The following is a 27,024-nucleotide window of genomic DNA, read 5'->3' as shown; positions in this document are numbered from 1 at the left end:
TGGTGGGGCTGCTGGTGGGTGAGAGGGGCTGGAGGGGGGTAGCGGATGAGGTGTTGATGACTTATTACTGTGGCTCTTTGGCAATGTTTGTTGGTAAATTGTGGCTCCTTCTCAGGCTCAGGTTCGCCATCCCTGGTCTAGGTGTACTTGGTCCTGGCTCAGCGCCAGGGGGTTTGACTAGGTGGCCTCATTTCTACAATTCATTGATTTGCATAAGGAGCAGTGAAAGATTGTCATTTTGCCATAAATAGAGGTCCACAAAAACGGTTTGCACAGTGAAACTTCGTTGGTTGTCCAATTGCTTAAAACATTATATATGGACAGGTTCGGGTCTTTTCCTTACAGCCCTGCATTCTGGGGACTAATTGTAAAACAAACAAACAGATACAAAAAACCCTACAGCCAATACAAGCTATCCCCTGCCCTATATTAGTAATACTGCCACCCCATTGAGGGATGAAGGGTGTCCATTACAATGCATGCACTAAGATGACTTCTCAAAAGGTTAGGGTCAAACCCTTATGCAACTAATCCTTATTAGAGCTGACCAGAAGATGACAAAATCAAAATCTTCTGACTGTTTTTATGGGAATTCGAATGTGTGTGTGATGGGGGGGGGGTCCTGGCTTGGGATGCGGGAGATCCAGGTTCAAATACAGGGCTGGATTTGCACCTTACGTGCCCCTAGGCACAGCATCTTCAGTGGCCCCCTTGCCTACAACTGACCTTCACGTTTTTCATAAAAAATGAAACATTTAACCTACTTTTAACTTTCAGGCGCCCCTAGGCACATGCCTATTGTGCTTAATTGGAAATCTGGCCCTGTTCAAATCCCTGCGCTGCCTGATTTAGAGCAGAGTTTTCATTGCTCTAAATCAGGCAGAGGAGCAGGGATGTGAGCCTGGGTCTCCCAGATCCCCAGTAGGTGCCTTAGCCACAGCCATAGAATGTGAGAGTCTCAGTCTCTTTCCCCATCCACTTTGTCCTCACCAATGGAAAATTTCAGGGTAGCAGCCGTGTTAGTCTGTATTCGCAAAAAGAAAAGGAGTACTTGTGGCACCTTAGAGACTAACAAATTTATTAGAGCATAAGCTTTCGTGAGCTACAGGGTTATACATCGTGCATCCGATGAGGTGAGCTGTAGCTCACGAAAGCTTATGCTCTAATAAATTTGTTAGTCTCTAAGGTGCCACAAGTACTCCTTTTCTTTTTACCAATGAAAAAGTCATCAAAACCGAGACATCACTGCAAAAAGTTTTGCCATCAACAGAACAGCATGTGCCAGTAAAAATTCATTTAACTGAAAATGTTATGACCTGTAGTCCTTATGTACGTGAATAGTGCCGATGACTATAATGAGACTATCTATCAAAGTAAGGGGGTACAGGATCAGGCCTGGAGATTTGAATGATTAATTTTTATACGGAACACTTTGCTGAAAAGGGGGTCTGACCTCTAAAATATGTTAATTGTCTGCCTCATAGGTGAATCCATTTCAGAGGTAAAATATTCATACTTTCACTATTGCCTTTTATGTTACCCTTCTCATAAACAAATGTTCAATTTATTTCTTTTCACCTGATTAAAAGCAGGGGAGGTGGGAAGGAAACTTCACCAGTCTGTCATTTCAGGTGGAACTGAAACATTGTGTAAAATTACTCTTTGATAGTAGGGCATCTCTTGCAGTGGATCATCTGAGGTATACAGATGTGTGACTTTAGGAGACAAACTTGTCACTTGCTAATAATTTACTTATTCCTCTAGAAAACCAATTCTTAGTTGGAAAAACCTCCAACTTTCCACTGCCTGGCATGAACACGACAATGCAAATTTCATTTCATCAGTGCATAATTTTACCTCTGTAAATGTTGAGAACATTTGGCAACACTTCAGACTGAATGCTCAATTAGAATTCCTTCAGCATTTATTGTCATAAAATAAAATACTAGCAGAATCCAGCACCTATCCTAGAGAAACCACCATGTCCCCCAAAGTGGACTTTAAAAAGGTGTGGATTTTATTAAATACCGAATGTTCACATTTTATTGCAATAGATTTTAAGACAATAAATTAGACCTCAGAGGATGAATGGCAAAAGCTTTTGTCAGTATATATTAAATATTAATTTATTTGACACAAAATATCATGTTTGCCTTGAGATGAGTGACCAAATTCACCTAATTAGCACCTAGGACACCTAACACATGCGACAACATCACCAATTACAGACGTCCAAACTTATATGCTTGCCCGTAACTTCTTGGAATCCTTCTTGCTCACAACTTTCCTCCAAAGCATCAGAATGACTAGATTCTCAAAGCAGTTTCTTGGCCTTTGGCAAGGTCCAACTATGCAATGATAAGAGATGTGAGACAATTAAGTAACTCTAATAGCTGCCAAATTAACATAATTTCATACAGTACTTTTACACTTCATCTAATCAATCTAAAGCAGCACCACTTGCCCCATAACCTCATCCATGCAGAACACAATGCCATCCACAGCCTCAGAAACAACTCTGACATCATAATCAAAAAGGCTGACAAAGGAGGTGCTGTTGTCGTCATGAATAGGTCGGAATATGAACAAGAGGCTGCTAGGCAGCTCTTCAGCACCACTTTCTACAAGCCATTACCCTCTGATCCCAGTGAGGGCTACCAAAAGAAACTACACCATCTGCTCAAGAAACTCCCTGAAAAAGCACAAGAACAAATCTGCACAGACACACCCCTAGAACCCCAACCAGGGGTATTCTATCTGCTACCCAAGAGCCATAAACCTGGAAATCCTGGACACCCCATCATCTCAGGCATTGGCACCCTGACAGCAGGATTGTCTGGCTATGTAGGCCCCCTCCTCAGGCCCTACACCACCAGCACTCCCAGCTATCTTCGAGACACCACTGACTTTCTGAGGAAACTACAATCCATTGGTGATCTTCCTGAAAACACCATCCTAGCCACTATGGATGTAGAAGCCCTCTACACCAACATTCCACACAAAGATGGACTACAAGCCGTCAGGAAGAGTATCCCTGATAATGTCACGGCAAACCTGATGGCTGAACTTTGTGACTTTGTCCTCACCCATAACTATTTCACATTTAGGGACAATGTATACCTTCAAATCAGCACCATTGCGATGGGTACCCGCATGGCCCCACGGTATGCCAACATTTTTATTGCTGACTTAGAATAACGCATCCTCAGCTATCGTCCCCTAATGCCCCTACTGTACTTGCGCTACATTGATGACATCTTCATCATCTGGACCCATGGAAAAGAAGCCCTTGAGGAATTTCACCATGATTTCAACAATTTCCATCCCACCATCAACCTCAGCCTGGACTAGTCCACACAAGAGATCCACTTCCTGAACACTATGGTGCTAATAAGTGATGGTCATATAAACATCACCCTATACCGGAAACCTACTCACTGCTATGCCTACCTACATGCCTCCAGCTTTCATCCAGACCACACCACATGATCCATTGTCTATAGCCAAGCTCTATGATACAACCGCATTTGCTCCAACCCCTCAGACAGAGACAAACACCTAGAAGATCTCTATCAAGCATTCTTACAACTACAGTAACCATCTGCTGAAGTGAAGAAACAGATTGACAGAGCCAGAAGAGTACCCAGAAGTCACCTACTACAGGACAGGTCCAACAAAGAAAATAACAGAACTCCACTAGCCATCATCTTCAGCCCCCAACTAAAACCTCTCCAACGCATCATCAAGGATCTACAATCTATCCTGAAGGACGACCCATCACTCTCACAGATCTTGGGAGACAGGCCAATCCTTGCTTACAGACAGCCACCCAACCTGAAGCAAATACTCACCAGCAACCACACAACAAAAGCACTAACCCAGGAGCCTATCCTTGTAACAAAACCCGTTGTCAACCATGTCCCCATATCTATTCAGGGGACACCATTATAGGACCTAATCACATCAGCCACACTATCGGAGGCTCGTTCACCTGCACATCTACAATGTGGTATATGCCATCATGTGCCAGCAATGCCCCTCTTCCATGTACATTGGCCAAACTGGACAGTCTCTACGTAAAAGAATAAATGGACACAAATCAGATGTCAAGAATTATAACATTCAAAAACCAGTCGGAGAACACTTCAATCTCTCTGGTCTCTCGATTACAGACCTAAAAGTGGCAATTCTTTGACAAAAAACTTCAAAAACAGACTCCAACGAGAGACTGCTGAATTGGTATTAATTTGCAAACTGGATACAATTAACTTAGGCTTGAATAAAGACTGGGAGTGGATGTGTCATTACACAAAGTAAAACTATTTTCCCATGTTTATTTCCCCCCCCTACTGTTCCTCAGACGTTCTTGTCAACTGCTGGAAATGTCCCACCTTGATTATCACTACAAAAGGCTTCCCCCCCCCTCTCTCCTGCTGGTAATTACTCACCTTACCTGATCACTCTTGTTACAGTGTATATGGTAACACCCATTGTTTCATGTTCTCTGTGTATATAAATCTCCCCACTGTATTTTCCACTGCATGCATCCGATGAAGTGAGCTGTAGCTCACGAAAGCTTATGCTCAAATAAATTTGTTAGTTTCTAAGGTGTCACAAGTACTCCTTTTCTTTTTGTGGATACAGACTAACAGCTGCTACTCTGAAACCAGTTGTTACTTCCACATAGGTTTTTTTTAGGCAAGGGGACCTATGGGTTGGTGGGCTAAGATTGATGGAAAATAATTGGTTCCCACTGGGAGCAAACTGAGATTATATGGTAAAAAAAATAGCATAGGCAGAGACTTCTGGTCAATCCCATGCTGCTGGCATCACTTTTTGAACAAGATGGCTTCCACCTGCAACAGACTCAGTCCTATGAACCATAATTTAAATAACTAATTTTCAAATACATTTCACCATTTATACGTTGTGAAAACTAAATGCTCTTGGATAGATTGCTGGGCATACCTGAGTATATTTTTACTTTCTTTTTAACTTGCTTTTTCTCTGCATTTCAGTTATTTCAGTCTTAGTATATATGGTTTTGGTTTGCTGCAAAGAAAAATGTGTTCTTTCAGCTGCTGTGTCCCTAAGTGAGTTGCACTGTGCTCACAATGTATGACTTCACGGGCAAACAGTTTCAAGGGACAAGTCAAAAGGAGTCTCTTATTCCTCACATTGCTGAATCAACTCCACTTCCAAGAGTCGTATTGCTTTTTTTTTCTGCTTCAGACATTCCCCTTAACCATCAGCTATAAAGAATACCATGGAATTAGTTCAATTTTTGATGATGCAGAAAGAAGACAAGTTGATTTTGATATGCCGTGTTGCACCTGGAGGGCTGAAAGAACCATAAGTTGATTTAACTAGTGAAATGAGCAAAGCTCTTAAATAAGAGAGAAAAAGCTATGGATTGGTTGGACAGCATCCTATTTTTCCATAAGAGGAACATTATAAAGCCATATTCTAGCTCTGTCTGCCTTGACATTCATGATCTTATTGACCTTCTCTTTTGATCCTCATAGTTTTGGGGGGAGGGGGAAGATTTTACTGACTCGGAAGCTGTTGGTCTCAATAAATTTAATAGCTCTATTTGGTGACCTATGAGAAATGAAAACAAAATCTTCCTGATTTCTCTGGTTCAGTATCTAATTTGTTATGACTCATTAGCAAATAAAGTATGGACAAGTTTTAGAGGTAACTATCTGGCTCTTTAACCGTTATTCAGAGTTCTGAGGAACTACCATATATACATCAAACTTACACTTCCTGTGAGATTCCTTGATGTTTAATGATATATGTAACACATTATAAAATGATGGATCTGACATCTTCCTTTTTTTCATTTCAAGTTTTGAAAATCTCTCTAACCTGTGACCATATCTCGGGTATCCTCTGTAACATGTACAGGACCAAATAATGATTTTGGGAAAATAACATTCAGCACAGAAATATTTTCACCCAAAAGGAGCCTAAAATTGCATGTACTGTAGAGAAATCACCTACTACCGTAAAACAGACTCCTCTTCGGTGGAAAACATTAGTTATTCTGTGCCAGCAGTGCTCCACAATGGAGTTGTTAGAGGAAGAACAGTTATAACTACAAGGGCGTTTTAGGAATACAAGAATATGATTTTTCTGAGTTGGAATTATCCCTAGTTTCGTGGCTGAACAGGAAGGGAGGAAGCAAGACCCCTGTCATCGGTAAAGATAAGCGGTCACTCTATTTTCTGGTGACAGAACATAAATAAGAATAGAACTTTAATAATATCACACCAGATAAAAGTTTCTGTACAACAAATATATTCAGTAATTCTTGGGTAAATATTGCAGTGAAAATAATAAAAAAAAATGTTCCCCAGGCTCACAAGCCTAATAAGCTTAATTAATATAAATAAAAATTAAAGCTTTGCAAACAGTGCATCCAGCAGCAAGCTCAGTTTCAAGGCAGTAAGATGTAGCTGATTAGCTTTTTTGATATTTGTTGAATTAACCCATGCTGAATCCACAGTTTACAAATTAACCTTGCCACGCAGAGAGTACAGAAGAAAGGCCATACAGGACCAGACCTAGGATCCAACTAGCACAATGACTTGTCTTCTGATAGTGGTCAATGCCAGGTGCTTCTGGGGTAATGAACAGAGCAGAGAATCATCAAGTGACGCATCCCCTATCGTCCGTTCCCAGCTTCTGGCAAAGAGAGGCTAGGGATACTCAGACAATGGGGTTGCATCCCTCACCAGCCTGGATAAGAGCCATTGATGGACCTAATCTCCATGAATTTATCTAGTTCTTTTTGTAATCCAGTTATAATTTTGGCTTTCACAACATCCCCTGGCAATGAGTTCCAGAGGTTGACTGTATGATGTGTGAAGTGCCTCCTTATATTTATTTTAAACCTGCTGCCTATTAATTTATTTGTTCTGGTTTTCTGTGAAGGAGTAAATAACATCTCCTTATTCACTTCCTTGATACCAGTCAAGAATTTATAGACCTCTATCATATCCCCTCTTAGTTATCTCTTTTCCAAGCTGAAAAGTTCCAGTCTTTTTAATCTCTCCTCATATGGATGCTGTTCTATACCCATAATCATTTTTGTTGCCCTTCTCTGTACCAATTCTAATGCATCTTTTTTGAGATGGGGCAAACGGATCTGCACTCAGTATTTCAGATATGCACATATTGTTGATTTAAATAGAGGCATTATGATTAGGGTTACCATATTTCCCTATGCTGAATATGGGACACCTGGTAAAATTACTTGTATTCAAGCAAGTTCAATGGCAATCAATCAGAACTATGCAGTACAAAAGAAATATTGCATAGTTGGATTCTTTTTATTTACCTTCTTTTCTTTAAGGCTTTAGGGTTCACATGGGGGGCTGACACACACACCCCAACCAACCCCTACAGGGAGCAGTTGCACAGAAACACTCCCGTATCCCTCTCCCACACACTGGGGAGTGTCCAACCAACCGGACCCAACCCTTCCTGCCTGGCGCTCTCTGTCCTCCATGCCTGGCTGGGCTCCGAGATGGTCTTGTTTCTCCTGGTACCTGGCACAATGTCTCCTGTGGCAACATGTGGGGGGGGGCACAAAGGGTCACATGACCCCCTCCCCAGATTTCCTTCAGGGTTCACACCAGCAGCAGCCTTTTGGCACTATGGGAGGGAAGGGATGGGATCTGCTTCCAGCTACAGGGAAGCTGGTGTCCCCCCGTGGCTGGAAGTAACTTGTCCCTTCCTGCCCGCACAGTGTCATAAGGCAACTAATACCTCGAGGCTGCTGGCCACTCACATAACCCAGCCACCTCCTGGCCCCCAGCTACAGAATGGGCAGGAAGGGGTTAAGCCTTAAGGATGCATTGTGTAGCAGGGCTTCAGCGAACCTGGCCAGAGAGGTCGCTCAGCAGGGGAGGGTGCCTAGGAAAAGGAGCAGCCCCACGCTCCCTGGGGGCAGGGCGGGGGGGGCGGTGAAGAGGGTGCTAAGCCCCTGCCCAGGGGCACTGCTGTGGAGCCTGCAAGTTTGGGGCATGAACAGGCTGGAAATGGCTTTGGCACATGCAGGGCTTGGCTCCTCCTAGCCAATGTCCTGGGCTGGAGGATCTTGGGCTTTCCCAGGGTGCCGGCCCAGCCAGAGGCAGAGGGGGAAGGAAGGAACCTGCGGGCTAGGCTGTTGGTGAGTTGAGCACTTTGACCAGGGGCTGGTTCTTTGCACAGTGCTGGGAGTAGGATGCACCCTGCCAGGGGGGATACGAAGGAGCTGTGGGGGGCAAAGGGACAAAGCAGAGAGAGGACGGTGAGGAGGGGAGCACATAAAGGGCCGACAGGTGGGCAGAGGCGACATGTAACTGGCCGCCCCTGATACCTGCCCACACTCACCCAGCAGTGTTCCCTCTAATCTATCCCACCCATGTGCAGAATGAATTTTATGTGTCACACATCACCTCCATATTGGTGCACATAAAAAAAATTCATGTGGTGGGTAAGCAGCCACACAGCTTAGAGGGAGTTTAGCTCCCCAGCCATTGCAGCTTGTAGTGTACAGCCAGCACTGGCTGGAAACAGGACATGGGGTGCGGCCCTACTGGCTGAGAGTTGGCACACAGGGGGGGCTGCACTGATGGACCACCATGCTGGTGTGTGGACGGCTGGCGAGCAAGAGTCCGAATAGCAGCAGGACCCACCAGTACTGATGTGGGGAGAGACAGAAAATAAGGGACAGTTTGCTTGTTTTTAAGAAAAACTCAAGACACTTGCAGAGGGTTTAGATACGGGACTGTCTCTTTAAAAACAGGACATCTGGTCCCACTAATTATTATATTTTCTCTCTTATTATCTGTCCATTTCTTAATGGTTCTTAACATTCTGTTAGATATTTTTGCCTGCCACTGTACATTTAGTGGATTTTTCAGAGAGCTATCCACAGTGACTCCAAGATCTTTACATTGAGTGGTAACAGCTCATTTAGACCCCATCATTTTGTATGTATAGTTGGGATTATGTTTTCTGCATTTATCAACATTGAATTTCATCGACCATTTCGTTGCCCGGTCACACAGTTTTTGGATGACCTAGAGATTAACATCCCATGTGGGGACAAACTTATACTCTTTGAAGGACCTTTGCAAAAGGCAGGGGAATTATAATGGGATAGAGAAAATAGTATATTGCATAAATGGGGAGGCATATTTATCCAAATGGATAGAACATTTCTGAATAGTCTGTTGTTAGAGCTGAGTTGCTGAAGTTTTGGTTACATCTCTCCCATGAAGTGGTCAAGTCATCCTTAGCTATTACCCAGTCACATACTTATCACCAACTAACACTGCTCTGGGGGTTGAATATGTAGTATCCAGTGAACTGGTGCTATTATTTCAACTGTTACTTTTGGTTAAAATTATAATACTGGAATTTGTCACCAGTTCACTAAAGGTTTATGACATTACCACACTGTGCTCTAATTTGGACAATGACCAGCGAAATCTTTTTAGTTGCACCTGAACCTTTACATATTTGAGAAATAAAAACGAGGCTACTTATAGAAAAAAGAAACAGAAATGAAATAATTTATGGACTGAGTCAATGGACTTCATAGTAGCATATAATTTGTTTTTTAAGTAATAGAAGTTGTAAGGCCATTTGACTTTTGGGTGTATGTTATCCTTAGGCAAAATATCACACATGCATTCAATTAGCTTTTGCAGCACACTAATTTGTGTTTATGAAGCATATTGTCCCTACAGCAAATGAATGCTGCAAGGCTATTGTAGACAAGCACACACCACAATCTACATGATTAATGAGTTTATATTATTACTGTTGGCCTAACAGGCACATTTACAAATTATCTAGATCTAAGGTCTATGTGCCCTGTTATTCACATGTGCTTTGCTGTCAACAGTTTGAACTCCTTGAAGTCCTTTGCTTTATCTAAGGAGCTTTCATTAACCCACCAACTAGTTTTTAGTTTATTTGAATGGAAAGAGACCCTTAGTGTTTGGGGAAAAAAGGGAAATGTAAAATGATTTGGGCCTTGAGAATGGACAACCTGTCTTACTGTGAAAAGAATGATTTAAAGAAGCACAGCTCTTTAATCCATTAGGCTTCAGAGGTAAGCTGTAAATTTGATTAAGCAGCTACTCTGGGTGAGATTTATGATGGGGAAGAGATCTTAATTTTTATTTAAGATTCACATTTTTTAGCTTGCAAAAGTACTAGTGCAGATACTATTAGTATCACACGTATACAAAAGATGAATGATCAACACTAATCTTCTTAGTTTAATATTATAAATCTGTGTTGAAATATAGTCTTTACTTATCTGTTGTAAGCAGGTGAAGCTAGGATGACCAGAGGTCCCAATTTTATAGGGACAGTCCCGATATTTGGGACTTTGTCTTAAATAGGCACCTATCATGCCCCACCCCCATCATAATTTTTCACACTTGCTATCTGGTCACCCTAGGTGAAGCCAACATTGTCTCCTCTTTCCTCAGTTATACCCTCCACCCCAACAATTTAGTCCACATGTGCTCTCTTCCAGGAGTCTGCCTTTACTGTAATTCAAATAACAAAATATAAATCTTCTAGGCCACCAGGAAAAAGGACCACTGCACAGACCATTACTTGGCTTCAGTGTTGCTTTACAGATTTGGGTTATATTGATTAGCTATATAAAGGTACTGCAATCCCAGACACATCTGGATAAGTGGGTCTGATTATGGTTGCACTCAGAGATATTAAGACTAACTTTTTCACTGTCCCTCTACACTGTGCCATCCCCACTCTACAACATAATGGTGGGGTTTTTTTTGTGAGTTGGTGAGTATGGGAAAATGTGGAGAGGTTTGATGAACTACTAAAGGATCCTGTTCCATAGCCCTATACGAATAAAAATCCAATAAATTCCTTATGAAAAGTTGTGTGTATTAATAGCAGTTAAATATAAGTTTAATGAAGTTAGTCATTGTTCTAGGTATTTTTAAAATACAGTTTGACATTTCAGTAAGTGTATTTTTCTCCCTTGCTGGTAACCTTATCCTTTAAGTGTCATGAGGGCAGCAAGCCATTTTCCAGTAACATTAAATTTAACATGAAGCCATCTAAATATACTGATGACACTTGATGAACTTCATGCCAGTTACAAAAGATCTAATCTACTTTTCAGTGAAATTTCCTTTGGATCTTTCTTATGAAGATCAAAAATAATTATTTATACAAAGCTAAAAGTGACAATTGATGATCACTTGATGATTACCTGTTCTGTTCATTCTTTCTGAAGCACCTGGCATTGGCCACTGTCAGAAGACAGGTTACTGGGCTAGATGGACCATTGATCTGACCCAGTATGGCTGTTCTTATGCTCTTGTATGTTCTTATGTTCTTAAAGGTCATGCCTATGTGATTTCTTCTGCTAAAATAGTGCATTATAGTGAATTTCCTCCTTTGTTTCTTTAAGTGCACTCCATCTGCACTGCTCAGATTACCAAAGGAAAACAAGCATGTGTCAAAATATGGCATTTAATTTCAGAAAGGAGAACTATGCAAAAAGAGGAGGTTAGTTAAACAGAAATTAAAAGGTACAATGACTAGAGTGAAATCACTGCAAGCTAGATGGACACTTTTCAAAGACACCATAATAGAGGCTCAACTTAAATGTATACCCCAAATTTAAAAACACAGTAAAAGATTAAAAAAAACCCACCGTGGCTTAACAACCATGTAAAACAAGCAGTGAGTGATAAAAAGGCATCTTTTAAAAAGTGGAAGTTAAATCCTAGTGAGGTAAATAGAAAGGAGCATAAACATTGCCAAATTATGTGTAAATATGTAATAAAAAAATCCAAAAAGGAGTTTGAAGAACAGCTAGCCAAAAACTCAGAAGGTAATAACAACATGTTTTTTAAGTACATCAGAAGCTGGAAGCCTGCTAAATGATCAGTGGGGACCCTGGACGATCGAGATACAAAAGGAGCACTTAAGGAGAATAAAGTCATCGCGGAGAAACTAAATGAATTCTTTCCTTCAGTCTTCATAGCTGAGGATGTTAGGGAGATTCCCAAACCTGAGCTGTCTTTTGTAGGTGACAAATCTGAGGAATTGTCACAGATTGAAGTGTCACTAGAGGAGGTTTTGGAATTAATTGAGAAACTTAGTAGTAACAAGTCACCAGGACCAGATGGCATTCACTCTGAAAGAACTCAAATGGGAAATTGCGAAACTATTAACTGTGGTTTGTAACCTGTCCTTTAAATCAGCTACTGTACCCAATGACTGGAAGATAGCTAATGTAATGCCAATATTTAAGAAGGGCTCTAGAGGTGATCCTGGCAATTACAGACCGGTAAGTCTAACGTCAATACCGGGCAAATGAGTTGAAACAATGGTAAAGAATAAAATTGTCAGACACATAGAAGAACATAAATTGTTGGGCAAAAATCAACATGGTTTCTGTAAAGGGAGATCATGTCTTTCTAATCTATTAGAGTTCTTTGAGGGGGTCAACAAATATGTGGACAAGGGGGATCCAGTGGACATAGTGTACTTAGATTTCCAGAAAGCCTTTGACAAGGTCCCTCACCAAAGGCTCTTATGTAAATTAAGTTGTCATGGGATAAGAGGGAAGATCCTTTCATGGATTGAGAACTGGCTAAAAGACAGGGAACAAAGGGTAAGAATAAATGGTAAATTTTCAGAATAGAGAGGGGTAACTAGTGGTGTTCCCCAAGGATCAGTCCTAGGACCAATCCTATTCAACTTATTCATAAATGATCTGGAGAAAGGGTAAACAGAGAGGTGGCAAAGTTTGCAGACTAAATACTAAACTGCTCAAGATGGTTAAGATTAAAGCAGACTGTGAAGCACTTCAAAAAGATCTCACAAAACTAAGTGATTGGGCAACAAAATGGCAAATGAAATTTAATGTGGATAAATGAAAAGTAATGCACATAGGAAAAAATAACCTCAACTATACATACAATCTGATGGGGCTAATTTAGCTACAACTGATCAGGAGAAAGATCTTGGAGTCAATGTGGATAGTTCTCTGAAGACGTCCACACAGCGTGCAGCGGCAGTCCAAAAAGCAAACAGTATGTTAGGAATCATTAAAAATGAGAGAGAGTATAAGACAGAGAATATCTTATAGCCCTTATATAAATCCATGGTACACCCACATCTTGAATACTGCATACAGATGTGGTCCCCTCATCTCAAAAAAGATATACTGGCATTAGAAAAGGTTCAGAGAAGGGCAACTAAAATGATTAGGGGTTTGGAAAGGGTCCCATACGAGGAGAGATTAAAGAGGCTAGGACTTTTCATCTTGGAAAAGAGGAGACTAAGGGGGGATATAATAGAGGTATATAAAATCATGAGTGATGTGGAGAAAGTGAATAAGGAAAAAGTTATTTACTTGTTCCCATAATATAAGAACTAGGGGCAACCAAATGAAATTAATGGGTAGTAGGTTTAAAACAACTAAAAGGAAGTTCTTCACTCAGCACACAGTCAACCTGTGGAACTCCTTGCCTGAGGAGGTTGTGAAGGCTAGGACTATAACAGGGTTTAAAAGAGACCTGGATAAATTCATGGAGGTTAAGTCCATTAATGTCTATTAGCCAGGATGGGTAAGGAATGGTGTCCCTAGCCTCTGTTTGTCAGAGTGCGGAGATGGATGGCAGGAGAGAGATCACTAGATCATTACCTGTTAGGTTCACTCCCTCTGAGGTACCTGGCATTGGCCACTGTTGGTAGGCAGGATACAGGTCTGGATGGACCTTTGGTCTGACCCAGTATGGCCATTCTTATTTTCTTATGTTCTGATGTGTAAACTCTTTTTGAGTGCACCCTCTCACGTGTTAGGCCTCCTGCCTTTATTTGCTCTGGGGTGGAATTCTGGATTCTCCCACTCCTTAGAGTAGGTCTGTGAGCTACTTCGCCCTCTGTACCAACTGTGAGTATGCATGACTAGGTCAGGCTATCTGCAGGTTTTCTGTTTGGGAGCTGTAAAGAGAAGTGAATACAGTGACTCCAAAACAGCCTTATAAAAATACAGTATTGTCTAATCTCAATAGTAGGAACCACAGCATAACAAGAGAAAAGGTTCTTAAAACAACAAAAGGCCTACACATGTATTTATGATGACTAAAGGCTTGCTCTCCTTTGGCAGAGACGCTAGGTAAGCAAAGATTCCTTGAGGACACCCCCTCCCCAAAAACAACCACCAACAACAAAAAACCCCAAACTTCTGGAGGTCTGAGGGTTAGTTTTTCTCCATTAACCATCTGTCTTTCTCTCCTCTGTGCTTCAGGATTTGCCATCTCAAAAAAGGAAAATGTGAAGTATGAAAGGACAAATGAGATCAACATGGTGGCCAAAGTTTAGAGAAGTGCAAAATATTTTCGGAAACCTAATCCACTGTATGTAGGCCTAGTGTTAAATAAACCATGAATAACACTTTCAGTGAAGGTGTTCATGATATGTGCAATGGTCATGCAAGTTTGAGTGTACATATAACTAGGCTGTTTCCTTTCATATACTTACTTTTCCTTCACTGCTGATAGCTAACAGAATGGAGACATAACTCGACTAAGGTCTGGAGAGAAATAACTTCCCCCATCCACTGGATTATATTTTCTTTGTTCAAATAATTGGAAAGGATATAAAAGAGAATGCAATTAAAATGTTGCTTGTTTCACATGCAATATATTTTCGTGAGCAGCAATGTAGAAAAAGATTTGCATAAACTGATTTAAAGCAGCCCTTATGTACTTGGCTGGAGATTTAAAAAAATCACATTGTTATAGTGCGTACAGACAAACACAATGAGAGAGACTGAGTGAACCATTAGTAGGTTTCCGTATTATTGAGAATTTGTTTTGACTGCCTCAGAAGTTCATGGGGCACTTTCACTGAAAACTCCTATAAAGCCATTAAGAGTCTGCTACTGCTTCCTTGATGTTAATGGGAGTTTTGTCATTGATTTCAATGGCAGCAGGATTAGGTCCTAAGTGGATATTAACTGACATACCCTTTGTAAGCATTCTCAGATCCCTGCTTTATTTATTTTCTTGTGGCTACATTTTAGAGCTAAGCAAAGACAGTTCATGCACACCAAAGGAAAAACAGGAAGGGAATTATCTAGTCTTGGTAGTCCAGAATAGATGCATTTCATACTTTGAGGTTGAACCACTTTGACAGGAGAATAAAAGCAAAGGACTCATTTGTGTTTACAGGATATATATTTCTGAGTGCACTTTGCATTCTAACTGTGCAACGGGAAAAGCTCATCAACCAAAAAGTGTTCTAATGAATCTGTAAAGACTCCTCAATCCCTTCCTTTTTGTTTCTATAGTGCATCAAGAGCTGGTGATCTATGAACTAATATAAAGTTCTTTTTGTTTTTTTCTTAAAGAGATGGTCAACGTGTGGCAATGGGGAATGCAGTTTGTTTTGTAACCCTTTCACTAATTTATAATGTCGCTGCTACAGAACTCTGCTCTTGTTCTATTTGTCCCAAATGAATGTCAGTTCTAAGTATGGTCTAACTAATTCATGCATTGAATTAGGTAATTTACTTTCAGAACATTTTGACCTCTGTAACAGCCTTATTCCTCCCACTTTGTAGTTTTTGGACCCCCCACGCTCCCAAATCATTCACATTTCACTGGTTAGACAACTAAGAATATAATGTTTCAAAGATATAAATAATAATGAGCTCCTTTAATAAAATCAGACATAAGTTATGCAGCAAGCATCAATTATAATGGATTTTAAAGGTTTTGATCTAGAACCTGGGTGGCATTACATTTAGACTAATAACTGTAACTATGATTTATGTGTTTGCAACTGAAATGGTTTCAATGCTTCGATATATGTCCAAAGTAAAATTTATAGTCTGCTACTGAATATATAAATAATGAACAACCATACGTCATATTGCATTTAAAAAGTTGACTTCTTCCACAGCCAGCGTAAGGTAAAATGAATTAAAATGTTGAGTTCATTGGGGATCAACTTATTCTTTAATACTTTAAAGGAAGTCCACAAATACAAAACCAATTAATTACTTTTTTTTTCCCTACTGAAAAAATGTAGCAAAAATAATGAAAAATACTGTTGAATCTGCAGCGGTTCAAATTAAACTACTACATGGCATGCAAAGGAAACACATCTCAGTTAGGAAGGGAAAAATCAGTCACTGCCCCTGAATGTTTATTTTCAACTAATTTCCAGGAATACCAAAGCAAAGATAAGTACTGTTTTAAAAAATTGAGAAATGAAATGGAAAGAAACACAATTGTGCTATGGTTTTAAAATTAAATACAAAAAAAAATTGGGGCTCTGGCATTTTTGTGTGTGTGTGCCATGTTGGAATTCACTTAGCAAAATTACTTCAGTCTGTTCTGGTATGATTGTGGTATGCCTATAGACATCACAATTCCACAAACTCTCCCTTCTCATTTGGTTATTTGCCAATTTACTAACAGTGACCCTGGTTGATGCCCTGTGTTCTGCCAGCAGAACCATTCTGTGGGTCACTTATGGCAGAAAGTATAACTCAGCCTTGTTTACAGTAGGGATGTTTTCAGACCTTTCCTGCTTTGCTGAGGCCTGGTCTACACTTAAAAAGTGTTATCAGCATAACAGTAGCAGTTAGGAGTGTTTTTAACCCAAATAGTTATAAGAGCTGTAGTGGGGCAAGCCAGGGTGTAAAGCTACAGTACGCTAGAGTGCTGTGCACTAATTTCCTAGACAAGCCCTGAAAGATGTCTGCGGTTGATCTTGCTCAAACCTGTTACATGCTGATCTTGTCAGAGATAGCCAGTGAGTCCTGGTCTGAGTCATTTGCTTGAGTTCTTTGAGATTGATGCCAGCCTGCTGGGATACAGCTTTTCAAGTTATCTTTGAAGTGCTTATACAGTCGACCCATCTTTCTTTTTGCTCTGCCTCAACTTCCCCATACAAGATCTGTTTTGGGAGGATGGTGGTCTTCCATTCTGATGACATGTCTGGTCCACCTGAGCTGTGCTTTCAAGAGCATTTCCTCAATGCTGCTTGTGTTCGCTCTCCTCGAGGACCTTAATAATTGGCTACTGAATGCTCGTTATTGAGTGGAGGGAGCTCATGTTAAATTGCTCAAGCTGTTTAATGTGCCATCTATAAAACGGTCCATGTCTCAGATCCTAAAGGAGAGATGTTAGGACCACTGACTGCACTGTACATCTTCAGTTTGGTGGAGAAACTAATGTTGGTTCGTTAAGGACTTTTTGTTTAGAGTGGCCAAGGGCCTGGCTGGCTTTACTAATTCTGGAGGCAATTTCCTTATCAAGGGAACTGTCACTTGAGATGGTGCTGCCCAAATACTTGAACTGAACCACATTTTTCAGATGTGTGCCTTGGATGAAGTTTGCTGGTGCTGGGGCATTAGAACTTGTTCTTTGCCTGTATCCTCAGCTATGCCCCAAGACTTGGATCAGGGAGATTTATATCTGCTACTGACTCAGTGGGCTGCTACTTTGAGACTTTTGATAAGACCAAGACACTGGAGAGACTTCTCGTCAAGCCACTTTTTTGCATATGACTGCGCCTTGATGGCCCATAGACATAGCGACCTTCAGGTCATTCATAGATAGTTTTTCTGAAGCATCCCAGCTCTTTGGCCTCACCCTCAGTCTAGGTAAGACGGAAAGTCTTGTTCCAACCAGCACGTCATTCCAACGGTTGTAGTGCAAGCTGTCCGTACATGCTTACAAAGTGGTTTAAATATGCTCGGCTCCAGTAGAATCCTGAGAGGTGCAGTGCCCTTACTCTTATGAGTTCTGAGTGGACAGGAAGTCTTGGATTTCTCTTCAAGAGGAGAAAATGAGTAGAGACATTTTTTTTATCACACAGTTCCTTTTATATGTGTGTGTGCATGCACGCACACACCTATCCACCTTCTCTTTCTACAGCTTTACCTGCTGTAAGTTTTATTGCTACTTTTATTATCAGTGACTTTAGGGTTGTTACTTCATGCTAGTGTCATTATGCTCAGCAAGCATTGCCACTACTCCTTTGTTGTGTCCCCAAGGCACGTGTAACCGCCATTTTGAGGCAGTAGCTGAGGTTCCATGGCTTGATACTCTTAAACTGGGTAGTGCTGCATTAAGTAGGGCAATAGGCTGGGTTTCTCTTCATAGTTTGTGCTGAAACTCCACTGATCTATTGCTGTGTGTTGTGGTAAGAATAGTGACCCTGCCTCTTCCTCCCCATAAAAGCTCAAATTCTTTAATATTCTGGCATCATGTACCTTGTAAAGCCAGTGAATGCTTACATCTATGAAACACCATCTGTGATCCACGACAGGCTGCCATGGCCACATAATACTATCACTGATGGTGTAAAACTTTTCAGCCTGATGGAGAAGGAACTACAAAGAATCAGGTAGTGAGTTCTATTAGTACCCCTAGGATCATTTGAGAAGCCCTTATGTCATTCAAAGATTTCTGCTATCTCAGGCCTCGTCTACATTAAAAAAGTTAGATGACCCAGCTACCATCGCTGAGGGGTGCAAACAATCTATGCTCCCGAGTAACATAGCTAAACCGACATAGCTAGTCCTCGTGTAGGCAGCAGTAGTTTGATGGAAGAATTCTTCCATCTACCTAGCGACTGCCTCTTGAGGAGGTGATTATCTACACCAACAGGAGAACTCCTCCCATTGGCATTGGTAGTGTCTTCGCTGAAGCGCTATAATGGCACAACTGAGTGCTGCATCTGTGCTGCTGTAGCATTTCAAGTGTAGATGAGCTCTCAGGAACACTGGTAACCTTGATCACATCTCAGCAGTTCATGCTCTTTGAAATGTATACCTTAAAGAATATCTCCTACTATGGTCCACACATTGTGCCAAGAGCATAGATATTCATGGCCAGTCTTCTGATTGCTTCTATAACTCTCTTGTCCACAATGTGAGCAGTGGCAAAAAGTTGGTTTTTCTGCTGACAGGCTGGTGCCAGGGATAAGTAAAAAGTAGGCTTGGTCAGAGGATGGTATGGGTTGCTGCTAGTGCAGACAGCCACAGCATTGTGCCATCAAGGCCAAGTCCAGGGTCTGCCCTCCTCAGGGTTCAGTTTGATAAAGTAAATAAAAACAGATTTTGCATTTGCCTGTACATCTTTTCAGATAACATTGTAAGTGCTCTGAGTACTGTACTTCCCTGTCCTGCCTCTAACCTATGTAAAGATGATACAGCAATCTGCAGTGTAAGGAAGGTTTACCTGATATTAAATGGCCACTGTGACCACATTAGCAGGGAATTATGAGGTTAGGTGAGACATACCATGCTTCTCTGCAAAGGCAGCTGCTGCTAATGAACAGAACAAACTGTCCACAGAATGCAGTCCTAAAAGCACAGAGTACTAAGTGTGAATCCAACAACCAGTTATTACAGAAAAGCTGCTTGTGGATTCAAACCAAATAGTGTAACCTGTAGCCAAATAAGCAAACTGTGCGCCTGGCTGATTACAGAATCAGGGTTCCAGCTGTGAGGGGGTGGAATATTTGGGCTTGCTTCTGCTGTGCTATTACATTTAGCAGCACCTTCCTCTGTGTGTAATCAGTGGGGCTACCTGCAGAGTAGGTACTATTCAGTCTATACTCATAGAGCTTTACATTTTCACCTGACCTTAAGCAAATTTCCTACCATGTATGGTAAATTCCATTGAATTCCATTGTTGTCTTATTAAAAACAATTGCCTTCTCACATAAAGGTGGAATTCTTAAGGCTTACGGAATGCCAGGGGTGGCAGAATCAGGCCTCCTTGGATGTAATTTGTCCTACTGAATTCCTCCCAGAGCCAGAAATTGAATTCCTAAAGTATACAGAGAGATTGTTCTCGTGGTACAATATTTCTGTCCTGTCAGAAGCAGGAAATATCAACAACCGAATGAGAAAGTTTGTTCTGTGAAATTACCAGTTTAGTTTTGCACTAATGAAATTCAACAAGGGCTCAAAGTTTGGGTAATTTTTCTGGATATTTATTTGCATCCAAGTTCTGACATTAAGGTTTACTCATTACTAGACAGTTCTTTCTACCTTCTATGCTACAACATTATTTTTCTTTGTCTCCTGAAAGTGATGATAAGTCTGAACTCAGTGATCCCTCTAGGAAGGGGAATATATATGTGAAATGTTTCTAGTAAAGCCATCAGCAGAGCCTCTTTTGTGTTATTAGGAAGTTATCTAACTGGTCATAGAAAATACTATTGATTTTTAGTCTGTTCCATCAACTAGTCAATAAGCCACACATGCACAAGGTATTCCTGATATGTTACATCTTTTGTTTGCTTTTAGAATAAGTGCAACTGCATCATGGTTTGGTTTGGTTTTTCTTTTAATTCTGGTGATCTGGAAAGATAATATTAATTCAAACCAATGGCAATGTGCTTGCAATCCTAATGTCACCTTAACTTTTTTTTCACATTGTTGGAATCTATTTCATTGTCCTGCTAAATTGTGAAAAGGCACCTTAGCTAAGTCAAAATGCTTGATAAGTAATAGAAAGGTGTCTTACAGGAGACTCAGAGCTAACATAACTTAATTCTGACCCAGCACCCAAACAATTTAGAATAGGTTCTCACCTAAAATTTCTTAACAAGGATATTGTGGAGCTAGGTTTCATCAGGCCTTCTGTAAATGGGAAAATTCATAATATCAGGACAAAACTGCATCCTCATTAAACAGTGTTCCCTGTATATAGGAATTGCTCAGTCTGAACTGCAACCACTGCTAGGGTGAAACAAGACAGCCACAGGAAAGAAAAAAAATAGGGCAGGAAGTGAAGAATGAAACTACAATGCATTGAAACTGCTCAATGAACTATAAGTAAACACAATGGACCAAGTCCTGTCCTAACTCAAGCAATTTCCACATGAGATTGGTGGGAGCTTTTCCTGAGTAAGGACTTCAGGATTTGCTGCAATTTAATTATTCACACTTAGCCAGAACACTGGGGTTAACGTCACTCTCTTTAATTATCATGAATATTCAGAATCATAGTTTTTCTTCCTGTCACAGAGGACAGCCCCCCAGCAGCAGGTGGGGGCGTTGCTTCAGGACTGACCTGAGAGGTAATGCTCAAGCATGTTTTATTTTTATCTTTATGTTTACATCTAAATTTTCAGAGTTGCCTCTGAGGTCTAATCCACATGACTTCTATTGACCAAACAAACCAACCAAGCAAAGAAAAAACATGCCTCACACAATGCCAGGAAAAGTTAGCAGTTAACATTCTTTAACACAAAATAGGTTTTTTTTATAGTTATATAATTGCTTGCCAGGATTTTATACTTCAAATGAAAATCTGAATAGTGTAAAAATAGTTCCCATTACTTTTCACTGATAATGGAGATTACTGTATTTTAAAAAAATGCTTCCCTATATTATCTCATGTACTTGGTAAATACTGTTAACATTTATATTGTTGAATCTAAAGCTGCAATTTCAACCTGTTAACTCCTCCATAATTTGTAGTAGGTTTTTTCCTCCTTTTAAACATTTACAGTGGGTGGAAAGTTGCAGGTTTTCTAACAAGATTTCTGCTGTAAAAGAACAATACATCGTCACCCTAATACAGAGCAATGATAACACCATAATCATGAATTATAACCCTCTCAGGTTTGGCTTTTTGTTACATTAAATCTCAACATGACTGTCTTTGATAAAAAGCCCTTAACCTTGCAATACAAAATGTCTCTTCTTTAGCACAGTCTTTTATTTAATACAAACTTGGGTTTTCTAAGAGGCAATGGAATCACTCAAAAACTTCTGGCTAGTGCCATAAATGTTTCATCAACTTTAATACTACTCTTACTTCGAGTTTCTATGATATGTGTGTTGTGTTCTTTGCTTTAGAATTCTAGATTTACAGTTCTGTTTGAATCACATAATATATAACCAGTTTTGATTTACAAAGAAAAAAGAGACTTTCATCTTTTTTAAGAGGATAACTTCAATCATAAGCAGCATCAAAACTTCTCCTGGGATCATTTCAAATAAATCCACGATTCTGAGTGAAGGACTCCTCTGAACATCAAGATGTCTGTTCACTAAAATGTCTTCTGTATCTTAAATTTCAGGCATACACATTATCACTCAGAAAAACAGTTTGTCTTTAGTTACTGAAGTGATGGTTAAAAAGATGTGGCGGTGATCTGCATGACACACTGAGCAATTTCATTTGGCCATCAAGAGCCAAAGAAATGCATATTTCATCACTCAATGGAAACATAGGGCCTAATCGTGCAAAGACATAAACAACTCTTGAAAACACTACTCATGTGACTAGTCATGTGCAAACGTTGTTTCAGAATGGGCGAATACCGAGTAATGAGAAAATTTAGCAGCTTTAGAACATAAAAGATGTGTGCAAGAAGCTGATTTACAATCATTGTGAAATACCTGGTGCTCATCCCTGCTGAAAAATGAGTCCACTTTAATTTAGGTGCTTAAATATAGATTTAGTTTTGATTTTAAGAACACACTTTTAAAAAATGTGTGCTCAGATTTATTTTTCTTCACATTCTGGATATATCTGTCATGGTTACAGGACTGGCTGCAACTACATAAGTCCATTATATATAAGTCCATTCTGGTCTTTTTGATTGCATCCCTCGGTCTTCGGCCTCATGCATTTATCTGTCTTGGAGCAGAATTCTGCAATTCTCCCACCTTTAAAGTACCCTGCATATCAACTGTTCTCACCCTACAGATCTGACTGAGTTCTGGCACCTGTAGTTCTTCTCTTTGGGAGTATGTTGCCTCTTTTTAAATCCATAGTACACCCACATGAATGCTTTGTGCAGATGTGGTCGCCCTATCTCAAAAAAAATAACAATTGGAATTTGAAAAGGTTCAGAAAAGGGCAACAAATAGTATTAGGGGTATGGAATGGCTTTTGTATGAGGGGAGATTAATAAGATTGGGACTTTTCAGCTTGGAAAGAGATGGCTAAGGTGAGATATGATTGACGTCTATAAAATCATGACTGGTGTAGAGAAAGTAGCAGGAAGTGTTGTTTACTACTTCTCATAACACAAGAACTAGGGGTGACCAAATGAAAATTAATAGGCAGCAGGTTTAAAACAAATAAAAAAAGTATTTCTTCATACAATGCACAGTCAACCTGTGAACTCCTCTGCAAGAGGATGTTGTGAGGCCAAGACGATAGCAGGTTCATAGATACTAAGGTCAGAAGGGACCATTCTGATCATCTAGTCGACCTCCTGCACAGCGCAGGCCACAGAATGTCACCCACCCACTCCTATGAAAAACCTCACCCATGTCTGAGCTATTGAAGTCCTTAAATCATGGTTCAAAACTTCAAGGAGCAGAGAAGCCTCCCTCCAGTCAACCATGCCCCATGCTACAGAGGAAGGCAAAAAAAACCTCCAGGGCCTCTCCAATCTGCCCTGGAGGAAAATTCCTTCCCGACCCCAAATATGGCAATCAGCTAAAACCCTGAGCAATGGGCAAGATTCACCAGCCAGATACCCAGGAAAGATTTTCTATAGTAAATCAGATCCCATCCATCTAATATCCCATCTCAGGGGATTTGGCCTATTTACCCTGAATATTTAAAGATCAATTACTTACCAAATCCCATTATCTCATCATACCATCTCCTCCATAACTTATCGAGTAGAATCTTAAAACCAGATAGATCTTTTGCCCCCACTGCTTCCCTTGGAAGGTTATTCCAAAACTTCACTCCTCTGATGGTTAAAACCTTCGTCTGATTTCAAGTCTAAACTTCCTGGTGGCCAGTTTATACCCATTTGTTCTTGTGTCCACATTGGTGCTGAGCTTAAATAATTCCTCTCCCTCTCCTATATTTATCCCTCTTATATATTATAGAGAGCAATCATATCTCCCCTCAACCTTCTTTTAGTTAGGCTAAACAAGTCAAGCTCCTTAAGTCTCCTTTCATAAGACAAGTTTTCCATTCCTCGATCATCCTAGTAGCCCTTCTCTGTACCTGCTCCAGTTTGAATTCATCCTTTTTAAACATGGGAGACCAGAACTGCACACAGTATTCTAGGTGAGGTCTCACCAGTGCCTTGTATAACGGTACTAAAACCTCCTTATCCCTACTGGAAATGCCTCTCCTGATGCATCCCAAAACCGCATTAGCTTTTTTCACAGCCATATCACATTGCAGCTCATAGTCATCCTATGATCAACCATACTCCAAGATCTTCTCCTCTTCGTTACTTCTAATTGTGCGTCCCCAACTTATAACTAAAATTCTTGTTATTAATCCCTAAATGCATAACCTTACACTTCTCACTATTAAATTTCATCCTATTACTATTACTCCAGTTTACAAGGTACAGATCCTCCTGTATAATATCCCGATCCTTCTCTGAATTGGCAGTACCTCCCAGCTTTGTATCATCTGCAAACTTTATTAGCACACTCCCACTTTTTGTGCCAAGGTCAGTTATAAAAGATTAAATAATTGGTCCCAAAACCGATCCCTGAGGAACTCCACTGGTAACCTCCCTCCAACCAGACAGTTCACCTTTCAGTAGGACCCGTTGCAGTCTCCCCTTTAACCAATTCCTTATCCACCTTTTGATGTTCATATTGATCCCCATCTTCTCCAATTTAACTAATAATTCCCCATGTGGCACGGTATCAAATGCCTTACTGAAATCTAGGTAAATTAGATCCACTGCATTTCCTTTATCTAAAAAATCTGTTACTTTTTCAAAAAGGAGATTAGGTTGGTTTGGCACGATCTACCTTTTGTAAAACCATGTTGTATTTTGTCCCATTTACCATTGACTTCAATGTCCTTAACTAATTTCTCCTTCAAAATTTTTTCCAGGACCTTGCATACTACAGATGTCAAACTAACTGGCCTATAGTTACCCGGATCACTTTTTTTTCCCTTTCTTAAAAATAGGAACTATATTAGCAATTCTCCAATCATTCGGTACTATTCCTGAGTTTACAGATTCATTAAAAATTCTTGCTAATGGGCTTGCAATTTCAGGTGCCAATTCCTTTAATATTCTTGGATGAATATTATCTGGGCCCCCCGATTTAGTCCCATTAAGCTGTTTCAGTTTCACTTCTACCTCTGATATGGTAATATCTACCTCTATATCCTCCTTCCCATTTGTCATGCTACCATTATCCCCAAGATCCTCTTTAGCCTTATTAAAGACTGAGGCAAAGTATTTGTTTAGATATTGGGCCATGCCTAGATTATCTTTAACCTCCGCTCCATCCTCAGTGTTAAGCGGCCCCACTTCTTCTTTCTTAGTTTTCTTCTTATTTATATGGCTATAGAACCTTTTACTATTGGTTTTAATTCCCTTTGCAAGGTCCAACTCTACTCGACTTTAGCCTGTCTCACTTTATCCATACATCTTCTGACCTCAATTAGGTAGCTTTCCTTGCTGATCCCTCCGTCTTCCACTCCCTGTATGCTTTCTGCTTCTTCATAATCACCTCTCTAAGATGCTTGCTCATCCAGCTTGGTCTACAACTCCTTCCTATGAATTTTTTCCCCTTTCTTGGGATACAGGCTTCCGATAGCTTCTGCAGTTTTGATTTAAGTAATCCCAGGCCTCCTCTACCTTTAGATCCATAAGTTCTTCAGTCCAATCCACTTCCCTAACTAATTTCCTTAATTTTTGAAAGTCAGCCCTTTTGAAATCAAAACCCTAGTTGCAGATTTATTTTTGTTAATCCTTCCATTTAGTTTGAACTGAATTAGCTCATGATCACTTGAGCCAAGATTGTCCCCTACAACCATTTCTTCTATGAGGTCCTCGCTACTCACCAAAATTAAATCTAAAATGGCATCCCCTCTAGTCGGTTCAGCAACTACTTGATGAAGGAATCCATCAGCTATCGCATCTAGGAAAATCTGAGCCCTATTATTATGACTAGCACTGGTCCTCCAGTCTATATCTGGGAAGTTAAAGTCTCCCATGATCACGCAGTTTCCATTAGTATTTACTTGATTAAAGACATTAAAAAGGGCTCTATTAGATCCAAATTAGATCCCGGAGGTCTATAGCACACCCCAAGCACTATCGTAGGAGAGGCTTTACTAGTTTTCTTCCCCAATGTAATTTTTGCCCAGACGGACTCTGTCTTATCCATTGCATCGCTTCTTATTTCTTTACATTCTACCTCATCATTGATATACAATGCTACTCCACCCCCTTTACCATTGTTTCTGTCTTTCCTAAAGAGCACATACCCTTCAATACCTGTAGTCCAGTCATGACTACTATTCCACCATGTTTCTGTTATCCCTATAATATCTGGTTTCACTTCCTGCACCAGTAGCTCTAGTTCTTCCATTTTGTTACCTAGACTCCTCGCATTGGTGTACAAACATCTTAATTTTTGCTGTTTGGCCTCGCTCACATTTTGTACCCTATTAGGCACAGTCATTCTACATCCAATATCACCTATTAGACTAGTATCCACACCGCCCTCACTCCTTATATACATTCTCCTACCCACGGCTGTATCCATTCTTACTTCATCTTCTTCCCTCTCAATGCTAAAATCTGGCGTGGAGATTTTCTGGACATCTCCCATCCATCTCCCCCCAATTCCTAGTTTAAAGCTCTCTTTATCAGTTGTGCCAGCCTCGATCCTAGAAGTCTATTTCCTTCCCTACTCAGATGAAGTCCATCCCGAGAGAACTGACCTCTGTCCGTGAATGCCTCCCAGTGGCCATACATCCCAAAGCCCTCCTTATAGCACCACTGCCTAAGCCATCTGTTGACAGTCATAATCTTGTTCAGACCTTTGTTGCCCTTCTCTAGGAACAGGAAGGATCCCGCTAAAGATCACCTGAGCCTCAATTTCCTTAAGCGTCTTCCCCAGCCTAGCATAGTCTCCCTTAATACTTTCCAGCGAGAATCTAGCCGTATCATTTGTTCCCACATGAAGGAGAATTAGGGGATTCTTTCCCGCTCCCGTTAGGATCCTTTTCAACCTCAGGT

This window comes from Dermochelys coriacea, chromosome 10 (assembly GCF_009764565.3).
Source record: "Dermochelys coriacea isolate rDerCor1 chromosome 10, rDerCor1.pri.v4, whole genome shotgun sequence".
Classification (NCBI taxonomy): Eukaryota; Metazoa; Chordata; order Testudines; family Dermochelyidae; genus Dermochelys; species Dermochelys coriacea.
The sequence above is the reverse complement of the archived record's forward strand: the minus strand, read 5'-3'. Positions refer to the sequence as shown.